This window comes from Macaca fascicularis, chromosome 13 (genome assembly GCF_037993035.2).
Source record: "Macaca fascicularis isolate 582-1 chromosome 13, T2T-MFA8v1.1".
Lineage (NCBI taxonomy): Eukaryota > Metazoa > Chordata > Mammalia > Primates > Cercopithecidae > Macaca > Macaca fascicularis.
The window spans coordinates 62804577-62818788 of record NC_088387.1 but is presented as its reverse complement, the minus strand read 5'-3'; positions in this window follow the sequence as shown (position 1 = coordinate 62818788).

Genomic DNA, 14212 nt, shown 5'->3' with positions numbered 1-14212 from the left:
TCTTTACAGGCAGTTCATTTTGGTATTAAAAGTATTAAAATCTAGCTATTTATTCCATATATCAGGGAACAACTAATTCCATATATCAGGGAATAATTAATTGCGTTTTCTCTTCCTCATTATTTATAAAACTTTATTAATGCTGATTCTTCTTTTTGAGTTCAAGGGATGAAAGAAATGCCCCCCTTTAGCCATTGAAGGCAGAGGGGAAATATGCAGCCTCATGACAAGTAGACTATTGTATAAAATACCACATCCCTAACACTAATCTCACCAACTGTACCCTGTCCCATCTTCTGCTCCCTTCTGTTCCCTTGTCACTTCAGTCATTGCATCAGTCTTCCAGTTTCCTAGAATCAAATCCTTGGGGATAACTTTAAACTATCTCTTTCCTGCCAGGACTCTGCGTGTCCTCTGCATGGCAGAAAACATGCCAGGACATGCAGGGTCCTGGCAGGAAAGGACTCTGCGTGTCCTGGCGTAGGACATAGCATGTGCTTTGCTAAATCCTTTATGACTTTCTCATATCAGTCCATTAACTTCTATTTTCTTTGATATCACTGACTCTACCCCCAAATTAATCTATTGTAGACCAACTGTATTTTCCATTCTCTAGACTTTTTACCTACATCTGCACATTGCTCACAAAATTTTAATGGTTTTCCGTTACCTGATTAAGTTACGCACTTTATTCTAACATCAAAACTCTTCATTGTACCAGCCTCTCAACTTTCTTACTACAGACTTTGCAAGCAACCTACTTCATTTTATTTTTGTTAACACTTCGTAGATATCCCATATAAACTGCTGCCTTCTAACCCTTGCTCATGCAGTTCTCAGATTTCTATACTGTGGTTAACTAAGTTTTGTCCTTCCCTCAAAATCCTATTCAAATTCTGTCTTCTCACTGAAGTCAAAATCTTTGATTTAAAATGCTGTTTTTCACTAATGATTATTGATGTAAAATTATGCTTGGCTTTTGATGCTCGCATCCCTCCATTCTTTGCACTCAGGGACACTTGTCCATTATTTTAGATGAGTGTCCATGCTGTTGGTCTCACTCTGATCTTGTTTTAAAATAAAGAAACTAAGTCCTTGCCTTATTGACCATTCATTATGTGACTTAATCCCAGTGGTTCCCAAAGATCTGATAGGAAGAAGAGTCCCACCCACAACCGTATTCTTCATGGTGAGACTCCACTTCCAAGCACTTAGGTTTCCATGAAGCCAGTGGCTTACCTTCCTCAGTCACTCTCTGATATGCACACTTGCCCTAGTGTGTGCCCCGTCTTTATATGAGGTCTGACTTTTCCTGATCTGTCCAGACTTGCTGTCAATAACCCTTGGTTAGGAAACCTATGACACTGATGAAATTGCAAAGGCTACTTATCTTGCTAATTATTATTCTCATGCAAATTTTTATCTTTCAATAATCTGTAATTTCCTTGAATGTATGGACCACATTGAACAACTTTTCTACCTCTACTGCTAAACAGTTTATTTATGGAGAATACAAACTTAGTAAGTGGTTTGTTGTTTATTATGATGGTGGTGATTTTATCTGTTGTAGCCATTGACTTGGTACAAGTTGGGGTTTTGGATAATGGTGAGCAAAGATCACAATCATATAGCTATGTCAACCTTTCCACATGTAAAAGTGCATATAGTGTGATTATAGATGTTTTGATAAAATAGTAGTTGAAGCATTTATAATAAAGACTCATCAGCCAGCTGTGGTGGCTCATGACTGTAATCCTAGCACTTTGGAAGGCCGAAGTGGGTGGATCACCTGAGGTGGGGATTTGAGACCAGCCTGACCAACATGGAGAAACCCCATCTCTACTAAAAATAAAAAGTTAGCTGGCTGTGGTGGTGCATGCCTGTAATCGCATCTACTCAGGAGGCTGAGGTGGGAGAATCACTTGAACCTGGGAGGTGGAGGTTGTGGTGAGCCAAGATCACACCATTGCACTCCAGCCTGGGCAACAAGAGCGAAACTCCATCCCTATCCTCCCCCAAAAAAAGAAAAGAAAGAAAAGACTCTTCACTTTGATGTGCATGGACTTCAGGAACATAAATGCCCATCAATAATATATAATAAGGAATACATATTTCATACTTATGAATGCTTTCAAGAAGGTAAACATGGATTATTAAATAATATGCAGATTTTTAATAATACACGCTTGATTCACACTAATGTCTTCTCAGTAATCTCTAAATGTTGCTGATTTCCAGCAGTCTTCCAAAATAAATGAAAGCTTCCACTTAAATATGTCTTTTCTAGTTGCCAAATACAGGGATGGTTTTCTATTCTATTTTTCATTTTCTTTAGTGTATTGTTGAAAAGTGATATTCATACCCATTAGACAAATGTAGTTGGAATTGTTGCAGTTATATATAACACATCAACACCTGCTTGTTTCTTCTCATTAAAAATGTGATATATACTGAGATCTGGTTGTGTTTGAAAGGGTGAAAATGCATATCAAAAGCAAATCAAAGATTTTGTAAAAGAGCAGTGGTGCAAATCTCTGAGAGTATCACTTCTTGAAGATGATGTATTGAAATCTGTCCTTTCTATGAATTTTTGTGTGCAGCCTCTTTAACTGGTGAAGGCTCCCTCTCCTAACCTGATGAGTTTGTAATAGATGTGTTGGGGAAAAAGGTATAAGGCTTTCATTTATGTGACCTTTCTAGTGGAAGGTGAATAATGAGAGTATTCAACAAACATCTTTTTGACTGCCACATCTTATTTTGTATCATTGTATGATTCACTTAAAGGAGACACGGGCTGTGCTGGCATCTCAAATTTGCAAAAGATCAATGTCTCCAAGTACCCAAAACTTACCTGGGGTTTTCAGGATTATGCAGCTAGGATAAGTGAACCTGCTTCCAGCAGCATTAAATTGTTTTTATGATGACAAGAGTTTCCAGGTAATTTTATTTTAGTTTAGTTTAGTTTAGTTTAGTTTAAATAAGTTGTAATTTGTACATTAAAGGTATGTAACATGTTATTATTTACATATATAAATATTTTTGTATGCATATCTTTTTATACACACACACACATATATATGGAGTGAGATAGAAAGAGGAGAGAGAGAGAGACACAGAGACAGAGAGAAATAGAGAGAAATGGTTACTGTAGTGAAACAAATAATTAACCCTAGGCAGTTTTTTTTAAGTGTTGGTTATCTCACTTGACAACGAGAAGCAGATCAGTGATTATTGACATAGACCATTCATGGTATATTTTCATGTTTGATCAAACTATGTTTGATGAAATAAGAATATTTTTAATTTTAATCAATATGAAATACTTATATGTTGTTTTCTTCAACTATCTCTTTCCAAATGTGGTGATGGAATCTATGATTTGATTATATTTAATAGTGTCCTTCAAAGGGGTATTCATATGATTTAGCTACCTATCCTGTCTTACACTTCTCAATAATATAAACATTCTTTTCATCTAACTTATTTTCTCCTGTTGATGAGGTGCAGAAATATGGGCCAGCTAAAACTTTGGTTAAGAAACACAAATATCTATAAAAGATACAGAAAGCAGTTTGCATTGGGAACAATTAGAGAGAGTGTGCTAACCATTAACAAACAAATTGGTATCAGAGTGACTTTAGACAGTAAAGATGGCTTCTTGCTTATGTTAGAGTGAAAAGAAGTCCTTCGTAGTCATTTAGGAATCAAGTTCCCTCCACATGGTGGCTCCACCACTCTCTAGGTTCTTGAAGACCCCTCCAATCACCCTGTACATCAGAAAGAGACAAGATAAGGATCACTTGGAGAGTTTTAATGCACCAAGACACTGGCCTGAAATCAATCTGTGATGATGCCCACAACTTTACTGCAAGGGAGACTAAGAAATACAGTATCTGACTGGGCGCGGTGGCTCACACCTGTAATCCCGGCACTTTGGGAGGCCAAGGTGGGAGGATCACTTGAGTTTAGGAGTTCAAGACCAGCCTGGCCAACATGGCAAAACCCTGTCTCTACTAAAAATACAAAAATTAGCTGGGTATAGTGACATGTGCCTGTAGTCTCAGCTACGTGGGAGGCTGAGGCCAGAGAATTGCTTGAACCCGGGAGGTGGAGGCTACAGTGAGCCGAGACTATGCCACTGCACTCCAGCCCGGGCGACTGAGCAAGAGTGTCTCAAAAAAAAAAAAAAATATATATATATATATATATATATATATGTGTGTGTGTGTGTGTGTATATATTTTTATATATAGTAACTGTGTGAACAGAAGAAAAGGGGAACCATTGGGTAGACAACTGACAGTCAGTGCTGCATTAATTGACATGCCAATTTCAGAACTACAAAGCAAAGCACAGATAATAATTCAAGCCTATAACTGTAGCCTCCTGTGAAAAACTGTGTAGGATGTTTACTTGTTGAAACACTTGGCCAGAGAGATTCAGAGATTTTTCTTCCATAAAATTCTGGATGTTGTTAATAAAAGACTCACAGGGTACTTGGGTCTAACTTCTTTCTTGCTCGCCATTTCTTCTTTGATTGGCAATTGATCGGCAATCACATTTGCTGAGTTCTTGAGCTCCCCGGATTAAGCCAATATTAGTCTTGAGTGTGACGATATCTATCCCTCAAGCCAAAATTCCCAGAGGGTCATCATGTAATTAAAACATTTCCAAAATAGTCATCATGTTATATTCATAGTAATAAGTAAAGCTGTACCAGAGGCTATAAAGCTGTGGGGGAAAAAATAGGGGTCATTCTCCTTTAAATAAAATGTGGCACATTTTCTACTAAAAATGAATTTTTTTTGAAATAATAGGTAAGCTGTCCTTGTTATTCATAAACATCTTATTTATGCATCTTCACTGTTGTGATAAATTAGCTGGGTTTGTTTTATATTTCCCTACAGTTTACTTTAAATAATCCTTCACAGTCGTTCACCACAAGACCACATAAGGTTCTTTTTTTAATACCTAGAATGCTGAAATAGCATTTTGAGCACAGACTGTAATGCATAACAAGTGTAGTGTATTATTTCTTCTTGGGAATGCCATGCAAAAACTTGTTCCTCTCACATTGTCTGTTTTTAGTTTAATTCTTTAAAACTGTTCTGTATTTTAAAAGGCGACATTCTTTGACCTTATAACTGCATACCACCCCAACTTTCCTTTCCCCATACACCCCATCATCCACCCCATCATCCATACTCTAGCATAAGCATATACTGAGTTTCGTTGCCACAAAATTCTAGCCATTTAAATGAGATTGTTAACATAGAACACTGCCCACCCTCTTTCCCACTATAACCATCTCTCAGTTCCTTCACCAAGCCTACTGAGTCTCTCAAAAGGCATTCACTTATTATATCCACCCACTCTACCCAGTTCCTGAGTGCTGAATTTCAAGGACAGAGTGTGGATTTCAAATTTTAAAAGCTGAAGGCTAATTTCCAATTGAAACATACCGCCAACCACCCCAAACCCCCCCCCATCCCACCACCACCATTGCTATTGCTACATATATGCCCAAATACAGACCATTATCGCATATGATACACCTGCTAAAGGAAAAGTATTTGGTCTCTTTGAATCTCATTTTAGGTGTGTCTTCTTATGCTGCAGACCTGATTGATACTGAGGAGCATAAAAATGTAAAAGTTCTTATTTATCTTTTAAATTATGTATTGTGAAAGCAAAGAGAATTTTATGAAATCATTCATTCAAAAGGCTATGCTGAGTACCAGCTCAGTGGAGGTGACAAGATAATAAGAACTAGGACATGATTTCATAAAGTTCACAGTCAAGTGGGAAGAGGCAGTCACATTACAACGATAAATGCCGTGTGGTAAAGGCTACAAGAGCAGGTGCAAAACACTCCACCAAGACACGATACTATTTCACATCTCCCTGCTTGCCCCTGCTGTTCCCTCTGCCCCAAAGGACATTCCACCTTACCTTTCTAAAGCACTACTCAAATCCTGTGTTACATCTTGCATTGGAATATCTTTATTCATGCTCCACCTTTGCAGAAAGAAGTACTTCCTCTTTTGTATGAACACTCATCTTTCTATGTGTTCTACATGATCTATATTATCACGTTAAATTATAGTCATTTGTTTACATATCTTCTTCCCTGTATTAATCCTTGAGTCTGGGATCAGTGCCTTGCACAGTGCCTAGAAAATACCACTTAAATATAGGCTAGCATTTACATATATTTTTATACTTATATGTTTATAATATATAATTAATAATATAAATACATAATATATATTTATACTTATATATATAATTTGTATTTTATATATTAGCATATATATAACATTTATATATATGTGTGTGTGTATATATATTTATGTTTGGACTGTACAACAAATTCTGTCAGGAAAAACCAGGGGCTATTTATAGAAGACAAGATATTTAGGAAGGGAAGAGGGAGAAATACATCCCATAAATGAGAACAGTACATGTAGAGGCACAAAGAGATGGGAAATACAGAATTGGGTCAGGAGTCAGGGCAAGGATTCGGAGTTTCAGAGTTTCAGAAGCATATAGTAGATGATTGGAGGGCGCTGTGAGAGTTTAGAAAATGAGATTGCTGAGGAAGACTGGGTAAATAGTGAAGATCTTCATAAAGCAACTCCTAGAAAGGGAACATATTTCTTAGCACTGGCGCCTAACCTTTTTTTTTTTTTTTTTTTTTTTTAACAGACTTTACTTTCTTTTTTTTACAGTAGTTTTAGGTTCACAGAAAAATTGAGTAGAAAGTACTGAGAGTTCCATATATGCCCTGTCCACAGATGCATGGCCTCCCCCTTTATCAATAACCCCTGCTAGAGTGGTATAGTTGTTACAATTGATAAGCCTATGTTGACACATCATTGGCACCCAGAGTCCATAGTTTATATTAGGGTTCACTCTTGGTGTTGTAGTTAGAAAAACATGTGTCTATAATTCTAGTATACAGGGTAGTGATGTAAGAATCTTTTGTACTCCACCTACTCATCCTTGTCTCTGCCCTCTAACTTCTGGCATCCCTGGAAAATTACTGTCTCCATAATTTTCCCTTTTTCAGAATGCCAGATAGTTGAAATTATATAGTTTATAGGCTTTTTGGATTGGTTCTCATTTGGTAATATGCGTTTAAGTTTCCTCCATGTCTTTTCACAGTTTGAGAGTCTGTTTCTTTTTAGTGCTAAAAAACATTTCATTGTCTGAATATACCACAGTTTATTCACCTATGGAAGGATGTCTTTGTTGCTTCTAAGTTTTAGCAGTTAGGAATAAAGCTGCTACAAATATCCATGTGCAGATTTCCATGTGGACATAAGTTTGCAGCTCCTTTGGCTAAATATGAAGGAGTATGGAAACCGAACTGTCTTCCAAACTGGCTGTGACATTTCACATTCCCACCAGCAGTGAATAAATGATCCTGTTGTTCCACATCCTTACCAATATTTGGCATTGTCAGTGTTCTGAACTTTGACCATTGTAAAGGCTATGTAGTAGTGTTTAAACTTTTTGAAAGTCACAGAGCCCTTTGAAATCTGAAAACATCCATAGACCTTTCCACAGAAATGAGCATTCTGTGTTTGTTTGTTTGTTTGAGATGGAGTTTCCCTCTTGTTGCTCAGGCTGGAGTGCAATGGCATGATCTCAGCTCACTGCAGACTTCACCTCCTGGGCTCAAGCTATTCTCCTGCCTCAGTCTCCTGAGTAGCTGGGATTACAGACCCCCGCCACCACACCTGGCTAATTTTTTTTTTTTTTTCTATTTTTAGTAGAGACAGGATTTCACCATGTGGGCCAGGCTGGTCTGGAACTCCTGACCTCAGGTGATCCACCCGCCTCGGCCTTCAAGGTGCTGGGATTACAGGCGTGAGCCACCGCATCCAGCCAGAAAATCAACACTGTGAATGCATACTATTTTGTGCTTTTTGATGCCTTAGACTACCTAAAACTCTTCCAAGGTTGCCAGGAAAAAAAAAAAAGTGCTTGTTTGGCTTTTGCCCTGTTGGTAACTGAGAGTTGTGAAAGCTTATAAGGCCACATTTGTTTCAGAATAAATCTAGTAAACTAGTTTAAAGTTCAGTTAAAGGAGAAGAGATCAGAAATCAAGATGTGAGTTGAGTCTGGCAGTCACTCAAAGAAATCACTTTACTCAAAAATTTTAGAGTCTTAATCATCTTTGGCTGTAGATATATTACTGTATTATATTGCCATATTGCTAAGATTCTTGGTTTCCATTAGATAGAGCACCTTGACTCAGGTGCCATACATCTTTTTTATGTATGTTTTTACAGTACCTAGTTGAGTGCCTGTGCTAAGTAGTCACCTTTTGATAAACATTTGTTAAAGATGTAAGTAAAGTGCACCTAAACTAATAGAAAGGAGATAGATTATACATATGTAAACATTTTTTCTAGATAAATTATTTTGCCATTTTATGGTCAATAGAATAAGGTAAAGATTTAATCTGTTGCATGAAATTATAAAAAACCTTACATGAGGTTTGCATGCTACATGCTACATGTTTGCATGCTTACATACTAACCTCTAGGACAGAGTCAACAAATAACATATACTATTACTCTCCATTTCCTTGTCGATTAAAAATATAGCTTGTTGAACACTATGGCAGCCAGCTTCCTTGTTGGCTCACATTATGGTTGGTCTGTGTGATCAACAGAATATGTCTAAAGTGATGGTAAATAATTTCTGAGACCAGGTTATAAAAGCTATATTCATCTATCTATCTGTTATCTCTTTCTCTCTCTCTCTTTCTCTCTCTCTCTCATCTATCATCTATCTATGCCTATGTTTATCCCTACATCTGTATATTTGATAACAAGTCCTGGGAAAGTCAGTTGTCACGTTGTGGAAAAAAACTCACATGATGAAAAAATGAGGCTTCTGGACAACAGCTGGCAAAGGACTCGCTGCTAACAGCCATGTTGATGAGCCACCACACATGTAGATGCTCCATCCCCAGTCAAGCCTTCAAATGACTACCACCTTTACAGATATCTTGCAAGCAAACTCATTAGATTCCTTGAGCTAGAACCACTCAGGTAGGCTGCTTCCAAATTCCTAACCTGCAGAAACTAAGAAATAAGTGTTTGTTGTTCTAACCTATGAAGCTTTGAGGTAATTTGTCATGCAACAATAGATAGCGAATGCAACCACAATATTCTTTGTTCTTTGCTCTCTGCTCTGAGGCCATCACTGAACTTTTTTCAACATCATAATCTAGGCAGCCTCCTCTGATCCATTGATGTTGGCAGGAGATAAAACTCATTTGCTAGCTGATTTTGAATGGAAGTCCAAGGTTGCTTTCCCATATTTTATACCATCACTTGCTAATAACTAAGTTATCTTCCCACTGAGACTTTTTCCACTTACAACTTGCCAATCAGAATGTTAGGAACCTACACATATAAAAGCTTAGCAGAAAGTGGCTGAAGAAGTCACACAACCTGGGTTCACCAAGATCTAAAATTGATAATGGCAAAGGAATCCTTGTAGTTCAGTCCATCACAATAGGAGACCACAGAGAGGGGTGAAACTCAAATCTTACTGTGATGTCTTATGCATCCTTCTGGTGTCCTAGTTCCTTAGATTTTAAAGAAACAGCTAATCCATAGAAACTGCCATCCAGAGTAAGATTCTAAAGCTCATCCAGTTCTGCATTCTCCCTCCCATACCATGAATGAGTTGTGGGAAGTTATGGGTGGGAATGAAAGCAGAATATGACACAATTCTAAAAAAATTAAGGATGTTTTCTGTTTAGGCCTCACTGCCATTCACATCCTGCTATGTAGCTATTTTTCATAGCTTTATGTAAACTTTTGGTGAGACCAGTTATGGTTTCTTCCTGCACTGTACCTTACATTAAGATCTTCTATAAGCTAAAGAATTCTCCAAGGCAAGGCAAGGGTAGTTATACAGAAAGATTAAATAGAATTTCATTTCATGTGGGGGTTCCTGAGTTTATAAAGTATGAAATGTTCTTTTCTAAGATTTATGTCTTATTCCAAAAATTTCTTTCATTAAAGAGCTCTTTCTTTCAAATGGCTTTCAAGCAAATTCACTGGTGGTCATGAGACTGAGGAAAGAATGCAAGATAGGTTTTTTATTATGCTTTCTAAACTTTTGGAGAGTAGAGAATCAGTCTCCATGTATTACAGAAACAAGCAGAAAATTCATGAATTCAATTAAAAATGGCTCAAAATTTACTATTTTGAGTTTATTTACTTAACCTTTGAATACCAACTTATTGCTGCACAGTATATATATGTGGTTTTCATTAACAAATACTTAGTGACTAGTTGATTGAAAGAAACAGTGGAGAAACAGGACAAGTGGGGGAGGCATTTAGTAGATTTTCCTGTAAGAGCAGAAAATAATAGAGACAGGAAAGGGAGAAAGGGAAATGGCGGTGTTTATGGTACACTCTGAGTGACTCTACATTACAGGACCTTATAGGGACCTCTGGTAAGACCCTGAGAAAAAGACTGATATAGTTAGTAAAGACAGAAATGATCTTTATTCACACAATTTAGGCTGGAATAGGTAGAAAGAGCCTTTAAATTATGAATTTTGCAGCAACAAAACTTACTGAGGCAGTTTCTTAAAGCCCCAGAGAAATTATTATGGTTTTCATCTTCAGGTCGACATTGGCTTTGAATAGCAGCCTTAGAGAGTTTGAAGTTTCTTCTCTGTACTCTCATTCCTCCCTCTAGCCATCCAGTGTTGAAAACCTTTTCATTTCAGAGACCAATTGAGTATGTTTGCCAGAGAGAAAGTTTTTCACTAGACTCACTTCTCCCTTTTCTTTCTGACGCAGAAAGTTGGAGTCAGACCTCTGGCCAATAGGAGGGCATTGACGAATCCCTACACAGCCCGGCACATAAAATATTTATACTCGGAGAAAGCTACACTAAGTAGTCAGCAGAGTATTTTGCAGCATAGAAGCCAAACACCTCTCTAAAAGAGTAGATTGTGTTCACAAAAGCTCCTGTCTATAGATTGAAATGTAAACTGTGATTTCCATAGTGGAGTATTGCTTGATGTTCTTTTGACTGGTTCATGCCATAGGCTTCTAAAATCAGAGTCTGCTTGATTGAAGAAAGGGCAGATTTTGTTTGTTATTTGTTTACTTACTTATTTTTGCTTATTATCAAAGACATCAGTTTCTGGATGGGAAGGGTAGATTTCAAACAGTAAGTGAGAGTGCCCTTCCTAGGGAATGAAGCCATATACCCGCTGACCCACATGGTGGCCTTGGGTGGGAGTTTTGAGCCAAGCTTCTTGTTTCACCGCCTTGACATTATTTGGAATTGTGGAAAGAGGAGCCGAGCTTTGATGTTGGAGACACTCAAAGGAAAGCAAAGGACAAGGAGAAAAGTGCAATGAGTGTAGCACCACTGACCCTAGACAATGCTTGACTGGTCCTCTTGGCCCAGTCTCATATCCATGGCCTCTCCATCAGTAGCAAGAGGGCAGGAAGGGCCTTCCTTTTAGTTGAAAGCAGAGGGTGAGCTGAACCGGCAGTTCAGAGGGTCATTAGAAAGCATCAAAGGAGGCAGCCTCATGATGGTAATAAGACGGCTGTGAGGAAATAAAGTGGGCATTGATCTGCACTATCGAGTGTGACATTTTAACCGAAGCTAAAAGCCAAGAGCAAATCTGGCCCTCTTATTCATCTGCCTGCCTGCTTTAGTAAATTGTCCTCCCCCTCCCACAAAACCACTGGCCTCAGAGGTCACTTCATATTAGCTGGCTTGTTAATACTGAGGCAATCAATACTTAATCAACAAGTAATGGGATTTTGCAGTCATCCTGTATGATCTTTCAATAAAGCCCTGAATTCATCTCGGCCCATTCCAAGCCTGACGAAAGGTGTGCGGTTGCAGCAGACCCTGGATTTGATGGTCTGATGCTCTTCAGCTGATCTGCATCCTATTAAGACACTAGGCAGCCACTGTCCTTCACCCCTTTGTTTCCTGATCCCCACGGAGCACAGCGTGGCATAGAATCCAAACATCTAAGATTTTACATGCATCAGTAAGAAAATTCAGATTTCTTTGCTTCATAGGGTTCAGGCCTCATTGGTAGCATTGTACAATTTTTACAAAATAGATAAATAAAGGACTGAAGAAGGAGGAGATGCAGCAAGCCAGGAAATTTAAAAAGGGAAGGTGGCTATTTTAATATATGATATTAAGCCAGGGAACTGAAATCCCCACATGTCCCAATTATTGAACACTGGGTTGCCCAAGCTGTTTGTTAAATGGACTCAATGAATGATGAAGGGGGAGGGATGCAGAGCTCAGCATTGACTCTGAGCATCTGGCTTTTGAGAGAGACCTCTGAGTACTAACATAGAGAGTGAAATTAGTTTTGTGATTCAGGACAAAATTTTCAGTATCCCTGTGGTACCTTGAATATGGGTGTTTTGTCCACCTATACTATTGCAATAGCCTTTAGTAGATGTTTAAAGGGGTTCCACAATAAGAGAGGGGAGGCTTTCCATGGGAAGACCTTGCTATCATCCTTACACGGTCCCCCAAAGCAGGTTTTCTTTAGTGAGTTAACCTTTTGCCCTTGTCTGACTTTTCAGGCACCCAAAGTGGATCTTGACAGTGTCTGACTCAATGGTGCAAGTGATTAATAATGCTGGAATGCTAATTATTAATATAACTTTAAAGCAGATAAGTTATCAGGTGCTTGGGCTGACCAAAGTCCCACCAACACATTCTTTCCTATCAGAAAAGAAGCTGAATTATTATAATACTGACTGGCAATCACAGAACTTGATCAAAGGAAATTAAAAGATAATATGAACATTTAATGGCAACAGGATCTAGCACCGTGAGGCATGCAACTCCACAATAGGCTTTGCTTGCTGTTCTGCATTTACAATTGCACTGCGTTTGTGAACACCTATCCCCCAATACGTGCAGTATTTCCTAGCAACCTAAAAAAAGCAAATATTATCAGCATCTTCATTGTACATGTGCATAGACTGAGATTTAGGAAGTGGTTGAATGGCTTGCCCAAGGTCATGTAGCTAACATTATAGGAGAGCAGAGATCTGAATCCATACACACTGACCTCAGAGCTCTGTTATAACCACTAAGCCATATTCTGGCTCTGCCATTTACTAGCTGTACAACATGGAACACGGCCCTTAATATCTTTCAGCCTCGGTTCCCTAATCAATAGAGTGGGAATACTCATGTCTATGATTGCCCTTGACTTGAGGATTTAATGAGTTACACAATTTAGGCTCTTAGTATAGAGTTTGGCTTATAGTCAACACTCACTGAACATCAGTTACTATTATGGTGTCACTGTAGCATCATCATATTCACATCGGCTTGTTGTGTTGTCTTTTCTCTTCCATTCTGCTTGGATGAGATCTGCCAACATTTCCCTCAGGAACACTTCTTTGTTTAGGGTGAAGGATGATCTACTATTCCCCTAAATTGTGCAGGCTTCCTTTAGCTATGTTTGTAACCTCAGTCATATAATACATTCTGGGAGTCATAGGAGCTATTCTATATCTCTTTTTTGTTAATAGATGTATGAGGGGATTTGTTATGGGAATTGGGCCACATAATTATGGATGCTGAGAAGTCCACAAAATGCCACTGGCATGCTGGAGACCCAAGAAAGCCGATGGTGTAATTTAGTCTGCGTCTAAAGACCTGAGAACTTGGAGGGTCACTGGTATGAGACTCCAAGTTCAAAGGGCTGAGAACCTGGAGTTATGTCTAAGGGTGAGAGAAGATGGATGTCACAGTTCCAGAAGAGAAAGAAAACAAATTTGCCCTTCCTTCATCTTTTATTCTATTCAGGCTTTCAAGGGATTGGATGATGCCCACCCACGTTGATGAGGACGATCTTCTTTCCTCAGTCTACTGATTCAAATGCTAATCTCTTCCCCAAACACCCTTAGAGGCACATTCAGAAATAATGTTTACCAGCTCTCTGGGCATCCCTTAGCCTACTCAAATTGGCATCTCAACCAGCTTTTGGCTTTGTTGATTTCTCTATTAATTTCCTCCCTTCAATTTCATTGATTTCTGCTCTAATTTTCATTATCTATTTTACTCTGTGTACTTTGGGTTTAATTTGCTTAATTTGGATTCATGTTTCTTATTCCTGGTCTAATAATTCCAACACTCCTGCCATATTTCACTCTAGTTAT